We start from the raw sequence: 25,355 nt of genomic DNA on the forward strand, positions 1-25,355 counted from the left end.
TATCTGGAGCCTCAAAATCTCTGCCTCATCAATTACCAGGCATTTCTCAGCCTGGGCTCCATAGTGCAGGCTCCCTGGAAGCCTCAGACACATGACCGATCTCAGCTCTTCTCCGCAAGGAGCATGGACTCTATTTCCACTCCTTGCTCTCCTTTTCAGGATCTCCGCTACTACAGGCCCTCTGCTCAGTCACATCCCCTCTGAGGTCTTTGGATGCTAAGCTGGTTTGGAAAAGAAGACACTTGATTGTCAAGTCAGGCTCCCAGCACATCTTAGAAATTACTGACATCTGCTGGACAGTCAGTAGGATCTGAGCAGAAGCCTTTGCTCTATGTGTGATGGTCCCAAGGTACTGGTTTCTAGACTGGGGTAGGCATGGAGAGCTTGCCACGCCCTGCAGAGTGCTGTGTTTCTCCCCACAGAGAACAAACTTCAGACTCTCCAGCCAACTTCAAAGACAAAGGCCAGAATGGTGAAAATGAATGCAAGATCAGCAGACAGAACAGGGAACATTAAGAGGGCTGGAATTGGTAATCATGATCAAACTCTGCATTCCTGTGTTTTTTTGTTTTGTTTTTTTTTTCTTCTCCTGGAGAGACTGAACATAAAGCTGGGTTCCAAAGCATCAATTTCAGGATATAGACTCTTATCATGGGCTCTGGGTTTCCAGAGCCAGGAGATGCTTGACTGGGTCTGTTTTGTGCATGTTAAGTTGCTTCTGTTGTGTCTGACTCTTTGCAACCCTATGGACCATAGCCTGCCAGGCTCTTCTGTCCATTAGGATTCTCCAGGCTAGAATACTAGAGTGAGTTGTCATACCCTCCTCCACGGGATCTTCTCAATCAGGGATTGAACCCACATTTCTTATGTCTCCTGTACTGGCAAGCGGGTTATTTACCACTAGTGCCATCTGGGTCTGTGTTAGGCCAGGGCACATCATGAAGAAAGTGAGTGTGGCCCTTGTTACTCTGCTCTTTCAATTCAGAGCATCTAATTGCCGCTGGCTGCCTTTGCCAGCCCCTGATGCTTTCAGGGCAGCGCACTCCTCCTGTCAAGGAGAAATGAACCAATAGACTAATTTATTCCATCCTGGTGAAACTGCATTTTTTAAAGAGAACCTCAGGGTGAGATTTATGCTAAAATCCAGTGACTCTATCCTGACGGCATCATTTTAGATCTCAGCATAGGCTAATGTGGGGTTTCTGAGACCCCTCAGATGAGACCGTGGGGAGCAGGCATCTGCAGGCAGCTCTGGTACCATGCAAGGCTGTTATTGCTGCCATCTTGGCCAAGGGGTCACTCCACAAGGAGACCATCTATTGGACTGCCCCTGCCCTAGCTTCATCCCCTTCTCTCAGGAAACAGGAGGAACACTGCCTGGCTAGCTGGCTGACTGCTCACAGGCTCACTGGAAGGTCCCTTTGGGAAAAGCTGCCTTTCAGCACTCCCTGTTGGAACCACCTCTCCCCTCTGAGGTAGTGGGTTACAGAAGCCCTGAGTCTTGTCTGGGCTTCGCTCCCAAGATGCCCAGTTCAATGCAGAAAGACAGAACAGCTGAGTATGTGCCTCTGAGGAGGCAGGGAGGCCTGTAGCCGGCCTGCAGCCAGGGCTGAGAAGGGGGCCTCCTTGAGCTTCACCCCTCCTACCAGGCACACAGCCTGCCAGGCCAACCTCACAAACCACACACAGGAAATACCAACCACAAAGGCCCCCCAACTTGGGGGCCTCCTCTCATTTCCAAAATGCTTCAGGTCAGAATTTAAGCAGAGCTCTGAAATTTGAGTTCTAATAGCTGGGTGTTGCCTACACTTGTTCTAAATGACCTCTGGCCTCCTGGGGGTAATTATACAGCGGGCTTTGAGGGTTTAGGGGTGGGTAGGCTCATACTGGCAAATGCCAAAAGAATGTACTATTTCCCTTAAAAGCCTGTTAGGGCTAGATCCTCCAGTGATGAAAGAGGTCAGGAAAATGCGGTGAAATTACTGTCTACCCTAGCATTTGGCCACCCTGAGGTGCAGCACAAAGAGGCCAGCACTGTCTGTCAAATATGAAAGGCATTGCTATTTAGCAATCCAAGTTCCAGCAGAAGATTTATTTCAATGACTTGGGTTCAAGAATTCTCAGGATCTGGTCTTTATGGTGTCTCTAATCTTCTCAAGGACCCCTCTTCTCACAAATCCTCCTCTCTATCCTAGGCAGACTCATTGTTCTAGCACAATTGTTTGTTCACGGTGTCGTTCCTGTAGCCCCAGATGCACCCCTGTAATCTCCTTCACCACTGAGTGCCTGCCACATTTCAGCTCCCACCCCACATCCCACGTCCTTATGAAGCCTTTCTCATCTATTGCCTTCCTCCCCACCCACTCTGCCTGCAATGCGGGAGACCTGGGTTTGAGCCCTGAGTTGAGAAGATCCCCTGGAGAAGGGAAAGACTATCCACTCCTGCATTCTGGCCTGGAGAATTCCATGGACTACACAGTCCATGGGTGTCACAAAGAGTCAGACTTTCAGTTTCACCACCCACTGCCTTGTCTGTTTCATCTATCAGTACGCTGTTACTTATATATTTATGAAGGCGCCTTTCCTTGTGGAAGGCAGTAGATTCTTTGCTGTAAATCTCTCTGTATCATCAGGTCAAATGCAGAATCTTTCACTGCAAGTTACCCTGGGAGAAATCCCCAATACAGCATCCCTGAAAGATGCTCACTTCCATCTCCTTGTGAACATGTCTGGGGTCAGGATGCTTGTGACTTCTAATACCAAATAGCTCTAAGTTCTACTAAGTTCTTCCTTATACAAAGCCAAAATGAGCCATATCTGGTCCCAATTCTGCATTATGAGCAGCTGCGAGCTCTCAATTTTTAAGTATGGATTCTCTTCTCCATACCAGAGAGCTGCAGTAATTTTGCCTGTTCTTCATTTATTGTAGTTTCCAGATCCTGCATCGTCCCAGCAGTTCTCTTTCTGGGAACTTCTTGGTTTCCAGTATCACCCATGCAATGTGCTTCCAAGAACTGAATGCAATATTCAGCTATGGATGATGTGCAAGGTGGGTGATGAGTACAAAGCACAGAGGGGGAGGCACATGAGGGAGGTGTTTCGATGATAACTGTGATGATTATGATCATGACCGGATTCTAATGATCTTTGCTTAAAACAAGAAGGAAATGCTTTTTTAAAAAAGAAAGCCGGATATGGCAGCCTGGTTAGGAGAATTTGGGGGAGAATGGTTACGTGTATATAAATGTATGGCTGAGTCCCTTTGCTTTACACCTGAAACTATCACAATATTGTTAATTGGCTCTGATATAAATTAAAAGTTTTAAAAAATAAAATTTAATTAAAAAAGAAAGATAGCAGCATTTCCCTGATGTTCCAGTAGTTAAGACTCTGCACTTCTCCTGCAGAGGACGCACATTCAATCCCTGGTCAGGGAAGTTCTGCATGCTGTGTATTGCAGCTAAAAAAAAAAAGTAAGTATTTTACCCAACCAAGGCATTGCAGTTTTAAATAAAACCCAAAGTGTAGGAATTAGAACCACCTGGATTACCGCAGATATGAAATCTATTTTCTCAATTTTATCTCATAGGTTTCTGATGGCATAGTTGCAGTTCATGTGAGTTCTGTAAAGAAGTTCATGTAACTGGTTCTCCAGCTATAAAAGGTGCCAAACCAAAATGTAAGTAGAGCAAGTTGGAGGGTGAAGGGTGTCAAAGCTCTAAGCCTCCCAACCTGGCACTGGCTGACTCTTCAGATTCTTGTTAGAAAACAGCTGAGTCACCTAACTGGCTTCAGTGGTCCTGAAGGTGCTCCAGCACCCCTGGGTCCCCATTCCTGCACTCCTCACCCATCCCTAATCCTGCCCCTAGCACCTCACAGTTTCTGCAGTTCCTTTGAAGTACCAAGTCAGGAGAACAGGGTCATCACATTTAAAAGTAAGGTCACCGGGAATACATGACTTTCATTTCCATAAGATTCTCAACATACTAAGTAGTATCTTACTTTAGGGCTTGGGAGGCCAGATGGATCTGCTTTGGTTCTTAAGGGCCTTTTGTGTATCTATATGGCCTTAAGTAAATGTATTCTCCTCCTTTAACCTTGAGTTTACTCCAAAATCTATGAAACTAAAAATCTATAGCTAATGGAGGAGGGAAAACTAATTTCCTTTTTTCAGGAAATCCAAAGAAATCAGATGATCTCCCTAATCACTTCCGTCACACTAATCTTTGTTTCTTTTTACTTCTGAGGTGTTTATTTTCTGAACCATTTATTAAAAGCGTTCTGTCTTTTTACTTTTATTTTCATAAAGAAAAGGAGTAATCAACTCTAGAAGGAAACACATCTAAGTCCCTCAGAAAGGTTAAGGGATTTGCCTAAAGCTGCGGAGCTGGTTAGTATAGTAGCATGCCTCATCCATCCCCAGCTAGATGTTAAACTCCCAAGAAGCCAGAAGAGACCAGGTTGACACATCCTTCTTTCCAGATGCACCCAGTGGCTGGCTTTTGATAAAGGTACCCCAGGCCACCTTTTTAATCCCAAACTGAGTTAAGGCTTGGGTCTAGGACTGAGACTGCTCAGAGCCCTTGATGGAAAGGCAGTGCCCCTGGGCCATGCAGTATAGACCTGAGAGTTTTGGTTGCAGAAACCCTGATAGTCATCTAATCATCTTTAGGATCTGCTCATCTCCATCATCTCGTACTCCATGCATAGTGGTATTTCGCAAGCTGGGCTTAGGATAAAGCAGACATAACTCACAGGCTAATGGTTTGATCTATCACCTGGAGTTTCAATGTGTTTTCTGCCCAAAAAAGTAGCTGGGGGACCCTGCATTCTCCTAGCCTTAATCCCAGGTGCTATAAAACTACACAGAACAGAAATCCATATGATGATAACATATGCCTGGAAATAGTGTTAGTCAGTCACTTGGTCATGTCTGACTCTTGGCAACCCCATAGAAGGGGTTGTCTGCCAGCCTCATCTGTCCATGGAGTTCTCCAGGTAAAAATACTGGAGTGGGTTGCATTCCCTTCTCCAGGAGATCTTCCTGATCCAGTGATCGAATCCAGGTCTCCTGAATTGCAAGCCGATTCTTTACCATCTGAGCCACAAGGGAAGCCCTATAAGCTGACCCCAAATACAAGATGAATTTTTATAAAAAGAGTCAAAGGATACTTTTTGGTGAATTTAAATATATCAGCTTTTAGGGCTACAGATGAAATATTCAAGTGACTGCTCATAATATTTAATTTGTACATATTGATATTAAAAGTCATGTATTTATATATTAAATGAAATAATGCTTAATTTAGAATTTTTTCATATTCAGTCATTTGAATATGAGTCATCTGCTCATATTCAGTCTCCACCTAAATATTTCATCTTCATTATCTCCTTCAACATAATGGCCAATTTTGTTTTATCTTGTACTAAGTTGTCCAGAGCACATCTTTATGCTTCATTGTTTGACAAGACAGCAATTTGAAAAATCATGTCTGATGATGTCGCTGAAAAATGCCTTTCAAACCATGAGCTTTCATAACAATAGGAGCTTCCATTTATCCTACGGGTTGACAGCCCAACCACTCACCTTTCTTCTTTTTTAAGTGCTTGCAAAACTCAACAACTAAAATTTTGAGTGACTACCCCAGGAATAATTTCTAAATGTACATCAAGATTCTATGCCTCCTTTTAAAAGGATATCCTTTCCATTAGCTGACCTCTATAAAAATGCAAAACTAGCAGTGATTAAATTGTCCCAGGACTTTTTAAATTGTATTTTACTGTTAAAATAAAACAGAACTTGACCTAAAATATGAAAAATTCCATGAGCCTTTGAATAATATCTATATCTGCATCTTCTTCCTTTCTGTGAAATACCTTGCCTAAAAGTAAGGAGGTCCAAGTTTATATCTGTTTTCCTGAAGTAATTATTAATAGTGCCTCCTTTAGTCTCAAAAGTGTCCCAGTTTGGACAATAAATTATATAGTTACTGTACTTACAGTGAAAGTGAAAGTGAAGTCGCTCAGTTGTGTCCGACTCTTTGCGACCCCGTGGACAGTAGCCCACCAGGCTCTTCCGTCCGTGGGATTCTCCAGGCAAGAGTACTGAAGTGGGTTGCCATTTCCTTCTCCAGGAGATCTTCCCTACCCAGGGATTGAACCCGGGTCTCCTGCATTGCAGGCAGACACTTTAACTGCTGAGCTACCCGAGGAGTATATATTACTCTATACCGTAATTCTGTGACTGTGCCAAGACATCCAACACATTGGCCATTCAGCAACTTTCCTGTGAGACTAACATCTGCATGGGTCCCAGACAGAACCAAGGGCGCACTAGTTGGAAATGAAAGAAATGCAGCTAATAATCTAAAGTGATATGAAAATGTCTAAGATTCTGGTAATCTGACAACAGTCAACACAGCATCTGCTTCTAGAGGAAACATTTCTTTAAAATAATTCTTTTTTTTTAATAAAATCCAATAACAATTAGAGAATAGTTCAGTTGATCTGAGAATAGTGCATTTCATTTATTATTAAACAAAATATTTAGTTTAACATTTCTAAATAGGTGGAGGGAAATTGTCTTTATTTCTTATTTTACACTTTGACCACTCATACTTACAAAGACAGCTCGTTTAAGGAAAGTTCATGTCTTACTCAGTGTCTTGCATGTGAGTGTGAAGTGTGTGATGAGGGGTGTAGAAACAGGCAGAGTGGCTCCTGAAAGTTCTGGGCCCACAGGGCTCATATCAGAATTCTGGCCCCTGTGCCAGCCTGCAAGCCTTCCTTGGGCTACTGCCTGTAAGCTTCCAGGTGGGTGATGCAGAAGATGTGGGTACAATCCCTGGGTAGGGAAGATCCCCTGGAGGAGGAAATGGCAACCCACTCCAGTATTCTTGCCAGGGAAATTCCATAGACAGAGGAACCTGATGGGCTCTCGTTTGTGGGGCCTCAAAGAGGCAGACACGACTGAGTGATTGAGCATACACACACACTGCCTGTACAATACTGATGGATATGCAGAGACTAAAGGGGACATCGTGAAAAAGTTCATGTAATCCACTCCCACTCATCAGAAAATCACTCTGAACACTACCACCACCCCCATATTGTGAATCAGAAACTTCATCTTCAAACATGAAGTCTGCCATGCAAGGTAAAAACCAAAAAAGACTCAAAAAATTGCTTCTTATAATTGACATCCTCTACGTTTCTCCATTTCGCCTCTGAGCTGACTGCCTGAGTGTAAGGAAATCAGCCCGAGTCAGTGAGACATGTACCCCAAAGACAAGGCATTTCTCAAACTGCATGTGGGATAAGGTTTTCATTTAAAGGTCACTAAATGAACTGCTTGCCTTTGTATCACCTACTGTATTTTACTTTAAATATGGCCCAGCAGTCTCACAAGAGTTGGAAAGATTTTTTTCAATTTTAATTTTTAATTGGAGGATAATTGCTTTACAATATTGTGTTTGGTTTCTGCCATACATCAACATGAATCAGACATAGGCATACTATGTCCCCTCCTTCCTGAACCTCCCTCCCACCTCCCACCCCATCCCTCTAGGTTGTCACAGAGTACCTAATTTGAGCTCCCTGCATCATACAGCAAATTCCCACTGACTATTTTACATATGGTAACATATATGTTCCAGTGTTACTCTTTCAGTTCATCCCTCCCTTTCCTTCCCCAACTGTGTCCACAAGTCTTATGTCTGCATCTCCATTTCTGCTCTGCAAATAGGTTCTTTCTGGGTGCCTAGCATTGAGTAGCTCATCTCCCTGGATCCATGGATAATGCGATAGAAGAGGGTCTTGCCAAGGCAGGGGTGTCTCTTAGATATCCCCTCTCCTCAGCCATGTAAGCATCTCCTCCAGCTGCCTAGCAGCACAGGGAAGGTTCTCCTGGGCTACAGTCCTGAAGACACACTAGATCTGTGTAGAGAACCGCTATCTTCTCTGCAGACAACCACTATCCTCTCTTGTCTGATTTCCCCTGAACCAAAGGATGGCTGTCCCTCAAAACAAGCAGGACCTTGCGGCTTTCTCCTGGCCCTACCCTGGGGGAATAAGAGAAAAGAGATAGGTTTTCTTTCTTTCCTGTACTCTACAAACTTCTAAGACAATGGCCTTCTCAGCTCTTCCTCTTTGAAAGACTTTTCTCTCTCCTACCATTTCCTATCCTGACCAAGGACACAATAGAAGAAACAGGGAGAAGCAGGGGCAGGATGTGAAGCCAGCTTTCCCCTGTGCCCTTAGAGAGTGAGGATGTGACTTGTAACTCTCTACAGGGCCCCTCCTACTAACCTCCTCCAACACATTGTTCGTTCACTGAATTGTATGTTCTCAGTGTGAGGCTCTGGCCTGCGGCTGCTCCCACACCAAATGTGGAAGATCCCCTGGAGAAGGGAATGGCAACCCACTCCAGTATTCTTGCCTTAAGGATTCCATGGACAGAGGAGCCTGGTGGGCTACCATCCATGGGGTCGCAGAGTCAGACATGACTGAGACTGACACTTTCACTAGAACAGATCAAGCCAATTGTGTACAGATGTGTACAAATACAGCCCAAAGACCACACTATCCCCTGCACTCTCTGCTGGCCTGAGGTTCTTGGGTCTTTTGCAGCCTGTCCCTGTGGAATGGTGCCTTGACCTCACTGTAAGCCCAATTGCTAGCCTCTCTGTCCCTGGGATCCCAGGCTCACAGTGACCTTGGCAGTGACTTAGCCTTCCAGTGGTCCTAGGCTGTGCTGCATAGTTGAGGCTGAGCTGTGGTGATCCCAAGGCCTCTGCTTTCAGCCCACTGGCTTCCTCGCCTGCTGCTGCTCCTCCTGGGGAACTCACTAGAATGACTGGGAGAAAGGTTCAAGTCCACACAAGCCATGCCACAGCTTGGCTCTTCTTTTTGATTCAGCTTGGCTCTTATTTTCTGGTGTTAGTATGTTTACCCAGAGCTTTTTTCTTCTTTCTTCCTTTCTTTCCTTTTTCCCTTTCTCTCTTCCTCTCTCTCTTCCCCCACTCCCTGTCTTTCATTTTCTGATCTTGACTACAGACCAGTGAAAAGGAAGTTTTACCAGATGATGCTTTTTTATTTTCTAATGACCAAAGTGCATCTGCTACTTCTCAAGAAAACCAGCTTCCCAGAAAGCTTTTAAGACACTTTCTTTGAGTGACATTTTTCATTTTGCAAGGACCACAGCCTTTTCTCAAACAGATTTTTATCTTTTTTCTGGGGTCTGATGTGGAAATCTCACTAAATTCCTCCATCTAGAGCATGTCAGTATTTGAGTGAAATGCAAGTTTGAGGTATCACAGGTTAAATCATATCTACTTGCATCCTTTTAAAATTAATACACACTTTTAAAATTAATGATGTGTTTAATATTGAAAGTAAGCTAAAACCGGATGACAGAAGAGCATTTCGAATAGATGCAGAAGATCGCCACCTCGTGGCCACTGTGAAATCTGCCACTTAGACTTCTGCTGGGTTTTCCCAAGGTTGGGGCCTTGCTGCTAATTAAACGACTTCTAATAAGATCTTTTTCCATGCAGTTCACATCCAATCTGCTCTTCTGAAGGTCAACTTGGGGAGATTTCCTGACAGTTTTGGGAAAGACAGCTGTTCTAAGTGGCTTCAGTGGGTTAGGTAAAGGAAATCTTGTGACTCCTTAAACTGTGTTTTGGTCAAGAGGGGAAACAACTTCCTGGGAGCCCAGGTCTTTGTTTTACTCAAAGCCAATGTGCTATTGCTCTTATGTTCTTCCAAATGTGCTCCAAGGGGATACATTCATCAGCATCTTTGAGGAAGATATTTAGAAGCCAGGTTTAGGGTTTTCCTACCGTAAGACCTAAGGATTAGAACATACCAGGATGGATTCTGGAATTTGCATTTTATCTTCATGAAAATATGAATATACATAACACTACATATATATATATATATAAAGATGCAAAATATACTTCTCTTCACATGGTGTCAAAAAGATTTAGAAGCCACAGATTTAGGAAAGGTCGTCCCTTTACACTTCATTGACTCCATTTGAGAAAAATAACAGTGACCTTATGATGTGGCTTCCATTTATTGGATTGTGAGGACCTTTTTGTAAGGAAATGTATACAGATCCCATGACTCTTTGGAGATCAATATATTTTCTAATTATAAGAAATGATAATGATCCGATTTAACCTTATTTCAATTATGTTCAGAACAGATAAATATCCTTTCTAGAGATTATTATTGTAAGACATTTTTACTGAAATAGAGACCTTACCCTCTATTTTTCTTTTGGTGTGTACTCATGCATTACCTTTTTTTTTTTTCTCTGCATTTCAGATCTTCCCCTAGCAGGTATCGGGCCAGTGCCCCCTGCATGTAACCACTGGACAACCAGGGAAGTCCTTTGCATTACCTTTCTATGCCAATAGCGTGACACTAGCTCTCTGCTTTTTTCCTTCAGGGAGAAAAATCTATTTCTACTAAGAGTTAGTAGAAAGAAGTGATAAAATAAATCTAAAAACTTAAATCCCAAAGCCAAACTTAAAAAAAAAAAAATTATCTAAATATCTCAGTGGAAAATTACAGCGGAAGGTGAGATGCTAAAATTAAAATTACAAAAGAAGGAAAATAATTACTGACCTTGCTGTGAACTTGAATCCAAGCATGTAAGGCACATACAACCTCTCCACTGTGTTTTATCCTCTTCCATTAGACAAATGACCATTTTAAGCTTTCACTGGTTTGGTCAAGACACTTCTGCTGCTGCTGCTGCTGCTAAGTCACTTCAGTCGTGTCCAACTCTATGCTACCCCATAGACGGCAGCCCACCAGGCTCCCTGTCCCTGGGATTCTCCAGGCAAGAACACTGGGGTGGGTTGCCATTTCCTTCTCCAATGCATGAAAGTGAAAAGTGAAAGTGAAGTCGCTCAGTTGTGTCCAACTCTTAGCGACCCCATGGACTGCAGCCTACAAGGCTCCTCAATCCATGGGATTTTCCAGGCAAGAGTATTGGAGTGGGGTGCCACTGCCTTCTCCGGGTCAAGACACTGTCCCCAGCCTTATCTGTTGACATCATATAGGATCTCAACCCTTCCTTGTTTACAAAGAGTCTCCTACAATCTCTAGTAAGAAAACTTCAAAGTGGTGACCAGCAGACATGTGCTTGGGTAGACTGACTCCATGTTAAAAATATATATATATATATATATACACACACACACACACACACACACACACATATCAGAGAAGGCGATGGCACCCCACTCCAGTACTCTTGCCTGGAAAATCCCATGGACAGAGGAGCCTGGTGGGCTGCAGTCCATGGGGTCGCTAAGAGTCGGACACGACTGAGCGACTTCACTTTGACTTTTCACTTTCATGCATTGGAGAAGGAAATGGCAACCCACTCCAATGTTCTTGCCTGGAAAATCCCAGGGACGGGGGAGCCTGGTGGGCTGCCGTCTATGGGCTCGCAGAGAGTCAGACACGACTGAATCAACTTAACATAGTATAGCATAGCATACATATATATATGTAGAGAGAGAGAGACACTTAAAAATCAGAAAGCTTCATTTAAAAATTTGGAACTTGGCATTTCTAAGAAAATAAAAATATTTAGCACTACAAGGCCCGTATTGCTGCACAGGAACAACTATTCTTAACCTAAATCTATGAAATCCCTGTATTTTTATGTAATTAATTTTATAATCTCATGTATTTCACTTCATTAAAAATATCATCCTGAGATGGGATCCAGAGGCTTCACCAGGCTGCCAAAGGGGCCCAATAAGCGTTAAGACCTCCAAGTCTCGAGCCAAGCAGCATCTCTCCCCTTTACCTGCATAAGTGGTCATCATCCTCATCACTCTTTCCTTGCTCTGAGACTGTGCGTGTGTTTCCATTTTCCACTGTACTGATGCTTTTCTAAGAATGGTGAAATATCTCCCTGTAATCAAATCTCTTTTAAAAGTTGGAAAAATATAAATGAACCAAGAGGATCATGGAATTCTTATACTAGGCTGTCCCACTTATTTATGCTGCCTCAATGATCTCTGCCCACAAGGGTTAAATTCAACACCTCAGAACCTCGGTATAACACCAGGTTGCCACCTGCAAACAGACAATTCTGGCATGTGCCACCCAAACTTCAGCCCCGCGCCTGGAGTCCTCACTCTGCTCCACTGGACTCCCCTAAATCTCCAGACATAACTCTCTGCTGCATCCTCCCTTCTTCCTGGGATATCAGGGTGTGTGAGTGCGAGGCTGTTTAGAACTTGTTTGGGGTGTCAACACTACAGTTTCCCAGGGAACTCTGAGAAGAGTTTCTGTTTCTCCCTTTCAGCAAAGGAACAGAGATGCCGCCTCAAGCCTCTCATCCAGTCTTTGGACTTGAGGGAACACAGAGTGGGTCCTAATAATGCCCACAATTGTCATCCTCAAGGTGTTTTACTCAGCTCTCTCCCTAGACCTCACCTGAGGGGATCCTCATACCAACCCATCTGAGAAAAGAAAAGGAATGAGCCCCTAACTTGCAAAGGAGGACCACTGAGGTTCAAGGAGAGTGAGGCGCAGTATCAGGAGAGCACAAACTTCCTGAATCTGAATCTATATAAATACCCAGAGGGGAGAACAAAACACACATTTTGAGGAGAAAGTGACTTTTGGAAATTCCACAGCAAGGGTTTAACAAGTTTTGTTTAAACTGGATGCATTAATGTTTCAGAGAGTCTAGACATTTCAAGTGAATCTGTTTTCTCCCAAACAGCCATCTTAGCTTTATGCTAATCACAGAGCGGAGATAACTTACAAGGGAGCTGGGCTTTTTATTTCTTATGTCAGTAAAATGTATTTTATTACACTTTTAAAAACTATAGAGAATTCCCTGTTGGTCCAGTGGCTAGGTCTGAGCTTCCACAGCTGGGGACCCAGTTCAGTCCCTGGCTGGGAAACTAAGATCCCACAGCCAAATAAAAAATAAAAATTATAATACAGTGACATTGACTTTTTTGAGTATATAGTTCTATGAATGTTAACATATGTTTAGATTTGGGTAACCACCTTCAGAATACAGATCCATCGCTCCAATAAGCTCCTTAATGCTAGCCCTTTAAAATAGTTTTAAAAATAGTTACATGATAGGGGTATTTGTAAAATGAAGCATGCATTTTATTTGTAGGAAAGAATTTCTGTATGTAGGTGTGTGTGTTTGTGTCTTAAAGGATTTGATTTCTTTCCACTTGGGAGGATTTTAAATTGTTGAAAAATATCCAGCACAGGCCACTGTTGAAGAGCATTTTCAACAATTTTGCAAAGAAAAATGATGTTTTGACTGTTTTCAAATTTTGACAGAAGACATTAGAGCCGCCCTGCAAACCAAGGGGTGAGGCCTAAAGTGGCCCCAGGAAGGAGACCCAAGAGCATCCCCCAGAGTCCCCATCAACCAGCCAGGACCTTTGAGGCTGCCAGCTCCCAGCTCCCTCCCTGCACCAGGTCCTGGCGACTCTCCAGTAGCTCCTCTCTCCACCCCTCATCCCACCTACTTGCCTCTTCCTTGTCTTTGCTACTCTTCTCTGATTTTCTATCTCTGAGTCCTCCAGTGAGTAATACAGGAATGAAGAGTCTATTGACAAAAGAGAAAGGATTTCCTTTTTTCCTCCCGCTAAAACTGTACCCTCTATAGACTTCCTGTTCACTTAACATTGCCTGAAATAAAAGGGCATTTGTCTGCAGTGCCCACCTGCTCTCCTGAGAGACTAAGCGGTGTGCTTCCCCCAAAGCCACATGGGAAGCAACCAAATCCATATCTTCCGTACTTGCGGCCACTAAACTCAGCTGGCTGGATCCCCACTTGGCTTCTTCCCTTAACAAGAGAACTGAGGCTGGAAGTTAAGACAGAAAAGACAAGGGAAGAGCGAATGAACACAGATATAAAAGAAACTGATGCTCACACGGTAGAGTTCTACTGGGGAAAAAAGACACATGGCCACGTGCCCTGCCTTCCATAAACACTGAAAAAGAGACTATTAGTTGTAACAAGACCTCTGAATTCAGTAAACAATTGCATTCTTACTAAATGTCTGTGGAAGTAGATATTTTCTGAGAGGTCACAGACAGTAGAACTTGTAGTCTGTGACTTAGACTACTGTCCTTTGGATAATGCTTAATATGGCACCACATAAAAGAAACTGTTGACTAAGAGCCTTTTGTCAACTAGGATACAGTCTACTTATAGGTGACTTCAGTGCAAAAGAGAAGAAATAAATAGATGAACCAGTTTCTCATTTTTTAAACACTATTGTCATAGTCAAACAAGGTTGAACATATTGTGGTTAAGCTGAAGGCCATACAGTGCGTGTATGTACTTTATGTGTGTGTGTGTGTATGTGTGTGTGTTAGACTACAACTATTTTCAAAGAATGTAAGCTTAAATAGAAGAAACAAAGAAAGGTAGAAAATAAATTGTCCTTCACTAAGAGATGTATGGGAGCTTGATATAATCAGAGAACCATAACTCAATGATGAGACAGGCAATAAATAAAAAGTACTTGAGTACCTTAATTAGTTTTTGGACTTAAAAATGAGTTCGCTGTATATGGGAACAAACTCATCCCCCAGGCCTAAGTCAGCTTTTGTATGTCAAAAACAACAACTCTAAACTAGGTGTTGGGGGTATGAACTTTTCACTATTTCAACACTCAAGTATACAAATATTTGACTTTCTCTAAGTTTCTATAATAAATGGTGTTAGGTTTTGAATTCTTGTTTCAACTGCATGGCATAAATTTTAAGTTTTCCCATTTGAAGTACAATTCAGTCATTTCTGGAGTTAAAATCAGTATGTTTTGGGTAAATGGACAATTCAAGATACTTTCCAATTCCTGCTTCCATCCAGGAAAGATGTGAGTACCAGGAAAGCTTATGTATTGTCTAGAGAGGTGAATTTAATAGCTTAAATATGTTGTTCTATTATTCATAAGGTACTTCTGGGTCACCTTTACTATAAAAGTGGAGAATATTTTAAAAATAAAGTTAGGGCATAGTACATAAAAGTTTTACAACTCACTTAAAATCTTAGAAGAGCTGTATATTTCAAGATGAAGATTTAAACTCTGGTTATTTAGCAGGGTCTTGGGAGGCAGGAATTGCTGTGTCAACTAATGTTGTGCTCCATATTTCATTACTGCCTTTATGTTTTTTTAAATACCTCAAGAATAAAGTTTATTCAAAATGTCACACTTAGCCAGCAGCACATTATGTCCATAGAATATACTGGTACCATTGCCATTACTCTTATTTATAACAGGAGATTAGTTATGGACTCTCTGCCATGGTCTCTTGGCTTATTAACATACTGCACACAAAAAGTGTAATGAATGGCCCAATAATGAGCCGTTACAAAGTCTGGTCACTCTTCCTTGGCTCTCCTTTTTGTGCAGAGGGGAAAATTGAAGAGGATTGGACTTAACGCCTGAAATATCAACCACCTGACTGAGCTTGTGAGGTGAGGAGGGAAGGGGACCATCTCACTTAATTATTGAGAAATCTCTGGGCTTGCTCCAGGGTTAGAGATGAAGGCCAGCAATCAGCAAAGTTGCCTGAGCTAAACTCAAGTTCAAATTCCACAGGAAGAGGGCTTGGGTAATCAAGACCTAGACCCACAGCATTTGTTTGTCAAACTCAATTTGGAAAAATGAAGTAGCAGAAATACACCAACAGTGTAGAAGTCCACAGCACTATCTGGTTTACAAGAATATTTTTTGCTTACACAGATCTCCTATCAATTTCTACACAAACCTACAGGTTACTCAGTAAATACCAAGGACACTAAGAGAGGATCTTAATGGGAAGACCTGAAAAAATCTTTTCTCAATTCTCATTTTTTAAAATGGATCTCTTAAAAAAAAAAGTTAGTTTTTTTCTAATGACCATAATCAAGGTAAATTAAATGATGTTCAAAGAGTCCTTATGGGATAGGGATATGCATAATTTTACTATCCATCCTGTTGCTAGACTGGGCTTCCTGCCTCCTGCAAATCAACTTGGCTAAGCATTCCAAGATACTCTATCACCATGCATGCATGCATGCTAAGTCACTTCAGTCACGTCCAACTCTTTGCGACCCTATTGACTGTAGCCCTCCAGGCTCCTCTGTCCATGGTATTCTCCAGGCAAGAATACTGGAGTGGGTTGCCATGCCCTCCTCCAGGAGATCTTCTGGACCCAGGGACTGGACCCATGTCTCCTCCAGATCCTGCACTACAGGTGGATTCTTTACCACTGGGCCTCTAGGGAAACCCACTCCATTACCATACAACCCAATAATTCTTTTGGAATATAAGAATAATTTTCAAAAGACTCTGTGACCCAGCAGTTTCCTGGTAACCAAATTTCCCTAGGAAACTCAATGGTTTGGTTGTTTTGTTGTGTTGGGGTGGAAGGTGTGATAGAATTTGATCTGATCCTGCTTGGGGTGGGGGCTGCCTTCTGTGTCCACCAGTAGCAAATTATACAAGGCACATATCTTATGTTTCATTACTTAGTTTATACTATGCAGCAGCAATTTGCCAACTACAGCCCTGATGAAATATAGCTGTGCAGCAAAGGAAGCATTTATTATCAGAAACACATTTCTTTTCTGACATTAAGGGGGAGAAAAGGTCCAGATCAACTGTACTTTTAATAAGAGACGGAGTGCTGCTGGAAAACTGTTCAGGAAACTGTGGCTTTAGCTTGGATTGTGGGACGCCCATAACTAAACTTTACTACCTTCCAGCTTAAGCCACCCCTCTAGGGTCCACTGCTGTTGGAATAACTCTGGGGAGGATTGCTAGATGGGGTTGTTCTAGGAGACACAATCAGCCACTGATGGGCTCCCCTGCTTAACTTTCCTAATTGATTCCACCAGACCTTCATAGTAGACTAGCTGTTACCCTGACGCCTCCGCAGCTGTGGTCTGCCTCCTAAAGCCCGCATTGGCTTCAGAAATCGCTTGCTGTTTGGAAGCTGGGCCTTCAGAGCTGCAGTTCAGGCTTGACAAGCAGATGCGTAGTAAAGGCTGCAGCCAAGTGCACAACACATTTTCCTACATGGAGAGACTGCATTAGAGACAGAACATTACTTAACAGTAGGTGGGCAATTCATTCCTAAATATCTCAGTTCTTCCCCATCAGGGACCCTGCAGAAGCACACTCCCTCCAGCTGCGGGAGTAAGAGGTGGCTCCTGGAACTATTTGGAGCAGACAGTGGCTACAGAAGACAGTCTCTAGGGAAGCCCCTGTCTGTGACTTACCTATGTAAGCAACATAAAATAAAACCCCTGGGCTTGGCTTCTGCACAAACAAGCGGCAAAAAACTTTCCTTCCCGTGCGTGAGCTCATTTGCTGTTCGCCCTTCACAGCTCCCTTTACTGCTGCTAAGAGCTATTTTTGTCCAGATACAGAAGTGCCTAGGAGACCAACAGGCAAGCACCCTTCTCAGGAAATAAAGCTAGTCTTATTGACTGCCTATTGCCACCTGTTTGAGAGCTGTGGCGCTGTGAACCTGGAAGCAGCAAAGAGCCCGTTAAGAAGCAGAGGAGAAAATGAGGCAATACTCAGATACTCAGAGACACCAGAGAAAGAGAGAGTCCTGCTGATATTCGAATCCCTGCTTCAGCTCTCCCTGAGCCGACCACTTCTGTTCCTCTGGCCGTTTGGTTACCTTCCAGTTCTTAGGAAGCTAGTTTCAGTTGTGTTTCAGCCCCGTGAAACCAGAGACCTTGCCAGGGTAGGACCTAGCATTGCAAAGCCTTGTGTTAAAACAAGGATCATGGGAAATAGATGGGGAAACAGTGGAAACAGTGTCTGACTTTATTTTTCTGGGCTCCAAAATCACTGCAGATGGTAACTGCAGCCATGAAATTAAAAGACGCTTACTCCTTGGAAGGAAAGTTATGACCAACCTAGATAGCATATTCAAAAGCAGAGACATTACTTTGCCAACAAAGGTCCGTCTAGTCAAGGCTATGGTTTTTCCCTGTGGTCATGTATGGATGTGAGAGTTGGACTGTGAAGAAGGGTGAGCGTCGAAGAATTGATGCTTTTGACCTGTGGTGTTGCAGAAGGCTCTTGAGAGTCCCTTGGACTGCAAGGAGAGCCAACCAGTCCATTCTGAAGGAGATCGGCCCTGGGATTTCTTTGGAGGGAATGATGCTAAAGCTGAAACTCCAGTACTTTGGCCACCTCATGAGAAGAGTTGACTCATTGGAAAAGACTCTGATGCTGGGAGGGTTTGGGGGCAGGAGGAGAAGGGGACGACAGAGGATGAGATGGCTGGATGGCATCACTGACTCGATGGACATGAGTCTGGGTGAACTTCTGGAGTTGGTGATGGACAGGGAGGCCTGGCGTGCTGTGGTTCATGGGGTCGCAAAGAGTCGGACACAACTGAGCGACTGATCTGATCTGATCTGATCGAGATGCATAAGAAAGCCTCCCCAGTCTAACGAAGCAGACAGGTACAGGGTCAAATGTCTTTGCAGATTAAGGAGGGAAATGATGGTGTTCTCTCTGAGGGATCATATTACCCTCCCTCTCAGCTTTGAACACAACTCGCCCTTCACCCAACACTAATTCAGCACTTATTTACTGAATCCCTACCATGTATTCCCCTCTCCAGCCTGTGGCCTTTTAAACTGAATTGATGCATGCTCTTTCTTCTTCCCTGCTTAACTTCATCCAGCCTACAGAGAAAATTAAAAGCAAGGATCCCACTTATGCCCGTAACTGAGAAAATGCAACGTATCTTTAGTGGAAAGTTTACAAATAACCACCAGATGGGGCTGCTATGCAATGAAAATACCATTTTATGGGGCACTTGGAGAGGATGCAAAAAATCTTCCAACATCCAGAAGTGGATATTTAAATCTTTCCTCACTAAAAACGAAGGCAAAAATATTTTATGGATGTATATGCTTCTAAACTTTTTATAAAATCAAAATAGTGCTTATAATAAATATAGAAAATATTCCTTTTTAAAAAACAAGTGATTCCTTTTTAGGAAAAAAAATACATGCTTATTATATTAGCTATTTTCTTATTGGAGATTTTGCTAACATGAAGGTTGCTTGCTTGGCTTTCCCCCTGGCCCTTCTATCTTCATTCCTCTGTCTCTTTCAGTGAAAGGCCATAAAATGAAATGGAAATTCTTTGATTTGTTGTTGTTGTTGTTACAGACGTCTATGTGCTCTGTATATAAAACTAAAAGTAAATGAATGACATTTGATATTTTCTATCTTCATGTCCTTGTTTCCTGGTCTCTTCTATCTCAATCTAAATGAAATCACGTTGACTTCACTACTTTTCCTTCAGGTTTACAGTTTGAAGATCTAGGCAATTTTTGATTAATAATGATAACATAAGTTCGCCGCTGTCTCAGAAAATCCAAAACAGACAAAAGAAGGGAGAGCCCTGAGTATGGCTTTGCCATCCCAGAGACCACCCCGTTTAATGGGGCGAGGTGACCACAGGGGGCGGCCAACCGGATCATAGCAGGGAGTCTCCGGACAGAAGCAGGGAAAACCGCAGAGAGGAGGCTTCCCTCCTCTTTCTACAGCACAATGAATGCAGTCTGTGTCTCACTAACTCAAAACCTGCAGTGTCCTGGTGAGAAATGGAAAACCTAAAATTAGATCTGCAGAAAGGACTTTGACCTTGACGTGAAAGTCAGTCCAGTGCTATGACAAGAAAGACCTGATCCATGAAGATTATGTTCTTAAAAGCCATATTTCATCTGCATACAGACTCTCAGGAAAACCACACTCAGAAAATGTACATCTTGGCAATCCTTCAACTGTAAAATCATTATATTTGGCTCTGGTTATTTTGAACATTAGATGTCTGTGTGTTTCTTTTCAAAATTTCTCCTATAAAATGTTAGCGGGTATACACTGGATTCATAGTGACTTTTAAGCGTATCTGCTATTATTGTATGTATCCAGTACTTAATGATTTTTGGAAAGAATTCAAGGACAAAGCGGAAAATGCTGCATTCAAATAATACAGAATGTATATGCTTTAGAATTAACTACAATAAATTAATACCTTCTTTCGAAGAAATCTATCCTGAGTACCTAAAGAATATACATTTTTAAAAGAGTACTGTCCTATAATTTCTTGCATATATTAGACTTATAATATTTGAAATTTTCAGTATCAAAGAACTTCAGGGGACCTTTATATGTGTTCCATATATATATCAAGGATAACTTAAACTGTGATTTTTTAAAAAGCTATTAAACAGGGGGAAAAAAACACTTATGTACTTAGGTAACATTCTAAGGAACAGCTGCCACCAATTAAACAACACATACATTTTAAAGACTCTCGGGGTTTCAATGTGCCTTCAGTGGACTGAAAAATCTGGAAAAATGGACCTCATTAGCTACTACAAATTTATTGAAAGGATATTTGAAATGGTGTTTAATACCTGCAAAGACAGGAATAATCAGTGGTTTAAAGTTTCACCATAAAGATTGGTAAATAACACTGATTACAGGTCTTATTCAAACAGAGAATAATGAATATGTGATGAAAGGAGAATAGTGATCCAAATTGCTCTTAATCTTGGAATTGTGCCTATTGACTGGCCTAGAAATAATGGAACTAATCCTATGGTAAGAAAGCCAAATGCTTGAGAAAGTCATTAACTTTGGGGAAAGAGGATACCCACTACATCATTGTACTAGTACAGTATTTTATTGAGTAGAACTTTCAAACAACTGTGTGTTTAGCAGAAATTCCAGTGTTAACCCAAGTCAAATAACATTCCTTTCCACTTCTCCAGAATTTGTAAAAGCTATTTAGGTCCTATTTATAATTCATCAAACATTGACTGGACACCTACTGTATGCGTGGCACACAACAGAATCAAACAAGTAATTTAACATTTCAAAAGATAACTACTAATCTCACACTGGCTTATTTCTATCAAGCTGAAGAAGTAATGATCTTCTCAAAACAGTAAATTTACACTTTAATACTGGCTTTCCTGAAACACTTTGGCAAAGTTTCATAAACAGACATATGTACAATCATCCTCTCTTATCCGAGGTTCTGCCTCCTATAGTTTGTTACTCAAAGTCAACTGCAGCCTAAAAATAATGAGGAAAATTCCAGAAATAAATAATTAGCAAGTTTTAAGTTGCAGGCCATTCTGAGTAGCATGATGAAATCTCACGATGTCCTGCCCGCGACTTGAGTCTTTCCTTTGCCTGCATATCAGCTGTTGGTGTGGTGGTTTGTAGAGCTTGGGTTCAGGTAACCCTTACTGTGCTTAATAATGACACCAAAGTGGATGTCTAGTTATTGTGGCAATTAAGTTATGCCAAAGGGAAGCTATAAAGTGCTTCCTTGAAGTGAAAAGATGAAAGTACTCAACTTGAGGAAAGGGAAACTATCCAATGCTGAGGCCTATGGTAAGACGGAATCCTCTCTCTTTGAAATTGTGAAGAAGGCAAAAGAAACTTCTGCTGGTTTTGTTTTTCTTGTACCTCAAACTTCAAAATTTATCACCACAATGCCTGGTAAGTGCTCAGTTAATTTGGAAAAGGCATTAAGTTTGTACAAGATATTTTGAGAGAGAGACCACATTCAGTTTTTATTCATTTCAGCTTTTATTACAGTATTTTTGTTATAATTGCTCTATTTTATTATTGTTGTTGTTAATCTCTCACTGTGTCTAATTTACAAAGTGAACTTTATCATAGATATGCATGTATGTGGAAAAAAAACATAGTATATTGATATAAAAGTTTCCAGGCATTCACTGAGAAACGCTTTCCCTGCAAATAAGGGGGACTGCTGCAAAAGCAGGAAATCATGTGAAAGATATAGTCTTTTGTTTCTTTGTTTTTTATTGGGGTAGATAAAGTCTTTTTTAAAAAATCCAAATTTCTCATCTTTAGGAAAAATCATAAAATCATAATTTCTCATCTTTAGGAAAAGTCTCCAAAGATTTTCAATTTGAAATATTCTTTTGTTTTTGTTGTTGTTCAGTTGCTAATTCACGTCTGACTCTTTGTGACCCCTTGGACTGCAGCACGCCGATATTCTTACTTCCCATTAACTTTTCTTGAGGATCCATGTATCCAATACAGGTTAAATTTACTTTGTCTTGAGTCCAATTTTTGAGACCTTAAATGTATTCTTAGATCTTGGTCTTGACAATTTATCATTGTTTTTCTTAATTTAAACAGTAATACATGAGCGTCTGATTCACAGAAAGGGATATATAAGGAAAAGTTCTGCTGCTGCTGCTGCTGCTAAGTCACTTCAGTCGTGTCCGACTCTGTGCGACCCCATAGACAGCAGTCCACCAGGCTCCCCCGTCCCTGGGATTCTCCAGGCAAGAACACTGGAGTGGGTTGCCATTTCCTTCTCCAATGCATGAAAGTGAAAAGAGAAAGTGAAGTCGCTCATTCGTGTTCGACTCTTAGCGACCCCATGGACTGCAGCCCACCAGGCTCCTCCGTCCTTGGGCCTTATTCTTAGCAAATGTGCTGACCAAGGGATTAATCTGTGTTAAGGTTTGCCAGGCGGGGGCGGCAGAGAGCACTTGCAAAGAACAGTTAGCTGAGACCCTTAGGGCCTGGTGGTTGCCAGGGAACCCCGAGGACATTGAAGAGCTGGGCAAGATCAATCTGTTATAGGGAAATCAACTGAATGGAGAGGCTGCTAACTGGAAGCACCAGCCAGGAGAAACAAGGAAAAAGAACAAGAAGGGGCTGAATGCAAAGAGGAAAGAGCTTGGGCTTTGAAGTCACAAAAACCTGACTCCTGTCACGTCAGGCAAAGGGCTTCATATCATGGTTGGTGTTTTCTGTGTATAAATGAATATAATGATCTGTATCACTGCTTCGCAGAATTGATACAAGGTGATCAGAGTGTGTGTGTCAAGTGCTTATCACATTGCCTACCAGTGTACAGAAAAGGTTTAACAGATGTGTGGTATTATTTACGACTGCTGAGGCCAGAGAATCTGGCAATGTTGAGCTGAGTGCCAGCCTCAGAGAAAGAAATGAATGGGCACCTCAAAGTTAGGAAGGAGACAAGAGCAGGGCAAAAGGGGCCAGAAGAGTGAGGACTCCGCTTACTATATCTAAGTTGAGCTGATGTCTTATTTGGACATTTAAATCTTTCCTCTAAGAATGTCTACCTACCAGTACCTGGTCTTAAAGGTACCTTTTGAGGCTGTTCATTGGTAGTATCTTCTCTGGAAAGCAAACCTAGTGTTATTTTTTATTAACACCCTGTGTGTGTGTGTTAAGCTGCTTTAGTTGTGTCCAGCACTTTGCAACCCACCAGGCTCCTCTGTCCGAGGGATTCTCCAAATGAGAATACTGCAGTGGGTTGACGTGCCTTCCTCCAGGGGATCTTCCTGACCCAGGGAGCCAACTAGAGTCTCTTAACATCTCCTGCATTGAAGGCAGATTCTTTACCACTAGCACCACCTCAGTTCAGCGCAGTTCAATTCAGTTGCTTAGTCGTGTCTGACTCTTTGCGACCCCATGGACTGCAGCACGCCAGGCATCCCTGTCCATGACCAACTTCCAGAGCTTATTCAAACGTATCCATCAGGTCAGTGGTGCCATCCAACCATCTCATCCTCTGTCATCCCCTTCTCCTTCCACCTTCAATCTTTTCCAGCATCAAGGTCTTTTCCAATGAGTCAGTTCTTCACATCAGGTGGCCAAACTATTGGAGTTTCAGCTTCAGCAAGAGTCCTTCCAATGAATATTCAGGACTGATTTCCTTTAGGATGGACTGATTAGATCTCCTTGCAGCCCAAGGGACTCTCAAGAGTCTTCTCCAACACCACAGTTCAAAAGCATCAATTCTTTGGCACTCAGCTTTCATTATAGTCCAATTCTCACATCCATACTTGACTACTGGAAAAACCATAACTTTGACTAGACGGACCTTTGTTGGCAAAGTAATGTCTCTGCTTTTTAATATGCCGTCTAGGTTGGTCATAACTTTTCTTCCGAGGAGCAAGTGTCTTAATTTCATGGCTGCAGTCACCATCTACAGTGATTTTGGAGCCCCCAAAAATGAAGTCTGTCATTTTTTGCACTGTTTTCCCATCTATTTGCCATGAACTGATGGGACCAGATGCCATGATCTTAGTTTTCTGAATGTTGAGCTTGAAGCCAACTTTTTCACTCTCTTCTTTCACTTTCATCAAGAGGCTCTTTAGTTCTTCTTCACTTTCTGCCATAAGGGTGGTGTCATCTGCATATCTGAGTTTGTTGATATTTCTCCCAGTGATCTTGATTCCAGCTTGTGCTTCACCCAGCCCAGCATTTCTCATGATGTACTCTGCATATGAGTTAAATAAGCAGGATGACAATATACAGCCTTGACGTAACTCCTTTCCCTATTTGGAACCAATCTGTTGTTCCATGTCCAGTTCTAACTGTTGCTTCCTGACCTGCATACAGATTTCTCAGGAGGCAGTTTAGGTGGTCTGGTATTCCCATCTCTTGAAGAGTTTTCCACAGTTTATTGTGATCCACACAGTCAAAGGCTTTGGCATAGTCAATAATGCAGAAGTACATGTTTTTCTGGAACTCTTTTGCTTTTTTGATGATCCAACAGATGTTGGCAATTTGATCTCTGGTTCCTCTGGCTTTTTAAAATCCAGCTTGAACATCTGGAAGTTCACAGTTCACGCATTGCTGAAGCCTGGCTTGGAGAATTTTGAGCATTACTTTACTAGCATGTGAGATGAGTGCAATTGTGTGGTAGTTTGAACATTTTTGGCATTGCCTTTCTTTAGGATTGAAATGAAAACTGACCTTTCCCAGTCCTGTGGCCACTGTTGACTTTTCCAAATTTGCTGGCATATTGAATGCAACACTTTCACAGCATCATCTTTTAGGACTTGAAATAACTCAACTGGAATTCCATCACCTCCACTAACTTTGTCGGTAGTGATGCTTCCTAAAGCCCACTTGACTTTGTATTACAGGATTTCTGGCTCTAGGTGAGTGATCACACCATCATGGTTATCTGGGTCATGAAGATTTTTTTTGTATAGTTCTTCTTTGTATTCTTGCCACCTCTACTTAATACTTTCTGCTTCTGTTAGGTCCATACCATTTCTGTCCTTCATTGTGCTCATCTTTGCATGAAATATTCCCTTGGTGTCTCTAATTTTCTTGAAGAGAGCTCTAGTCATTGCCATTCTATTGTTTTCCTCTATTTCTTTGCATTGATCACTGAAGAAGACTTTCTTATCCCTCCTTGCTATTCTTTGGAACTCTGCATTCAAATGGGTATATCTTTCCTTTTCTCCTTTGCCGTTTGTGTTTTCTTTTC

The 25,355-nt window shown here is 42.1% G+C and overlaps 1 long non-coding RNA gene across 1 annotated transcript; it reads left to right on the plus strand.

Moving 5' to 3' along the window:
• Window positions 1-421: 421 nt before the first annotated feature.
• Window positions 422-10,418, plus strand: LOC129647718 (uncharacterized). Its single transcript, XR_008712458.1, has 4 exons — window positions 422-530; window positions 2,930-3,049; window positions 3,590-3,679; window positions 10,336-10,418. It is a non-coding gene; the product is annotated as an uncharacterized LOC129647718 (long non-coding RNA).
• The last annotated feature ends 14,937 nt before the right edge of the window (window positions 10,419-25,355 follow it).

The sequence above is a fragment of the Bubalus kerabau genome, chromosome 3 (assembly GCF_029407905.1).
Source record: "Bubalus kerabau isolate K-KA32 ecotype Philippines breed swamp buffalo chromosome 3, PCC_UOA_SB_1v2, whole genome shotgun sequence".
In the NCBI taxonomy this organism is placed as follows: domain Eukaryota; kingdom Metazoa; phylum Chordata; class Mammalia; order Artiodactyla; family Bovidae; genus Bubalus; species Bubalus kerabau.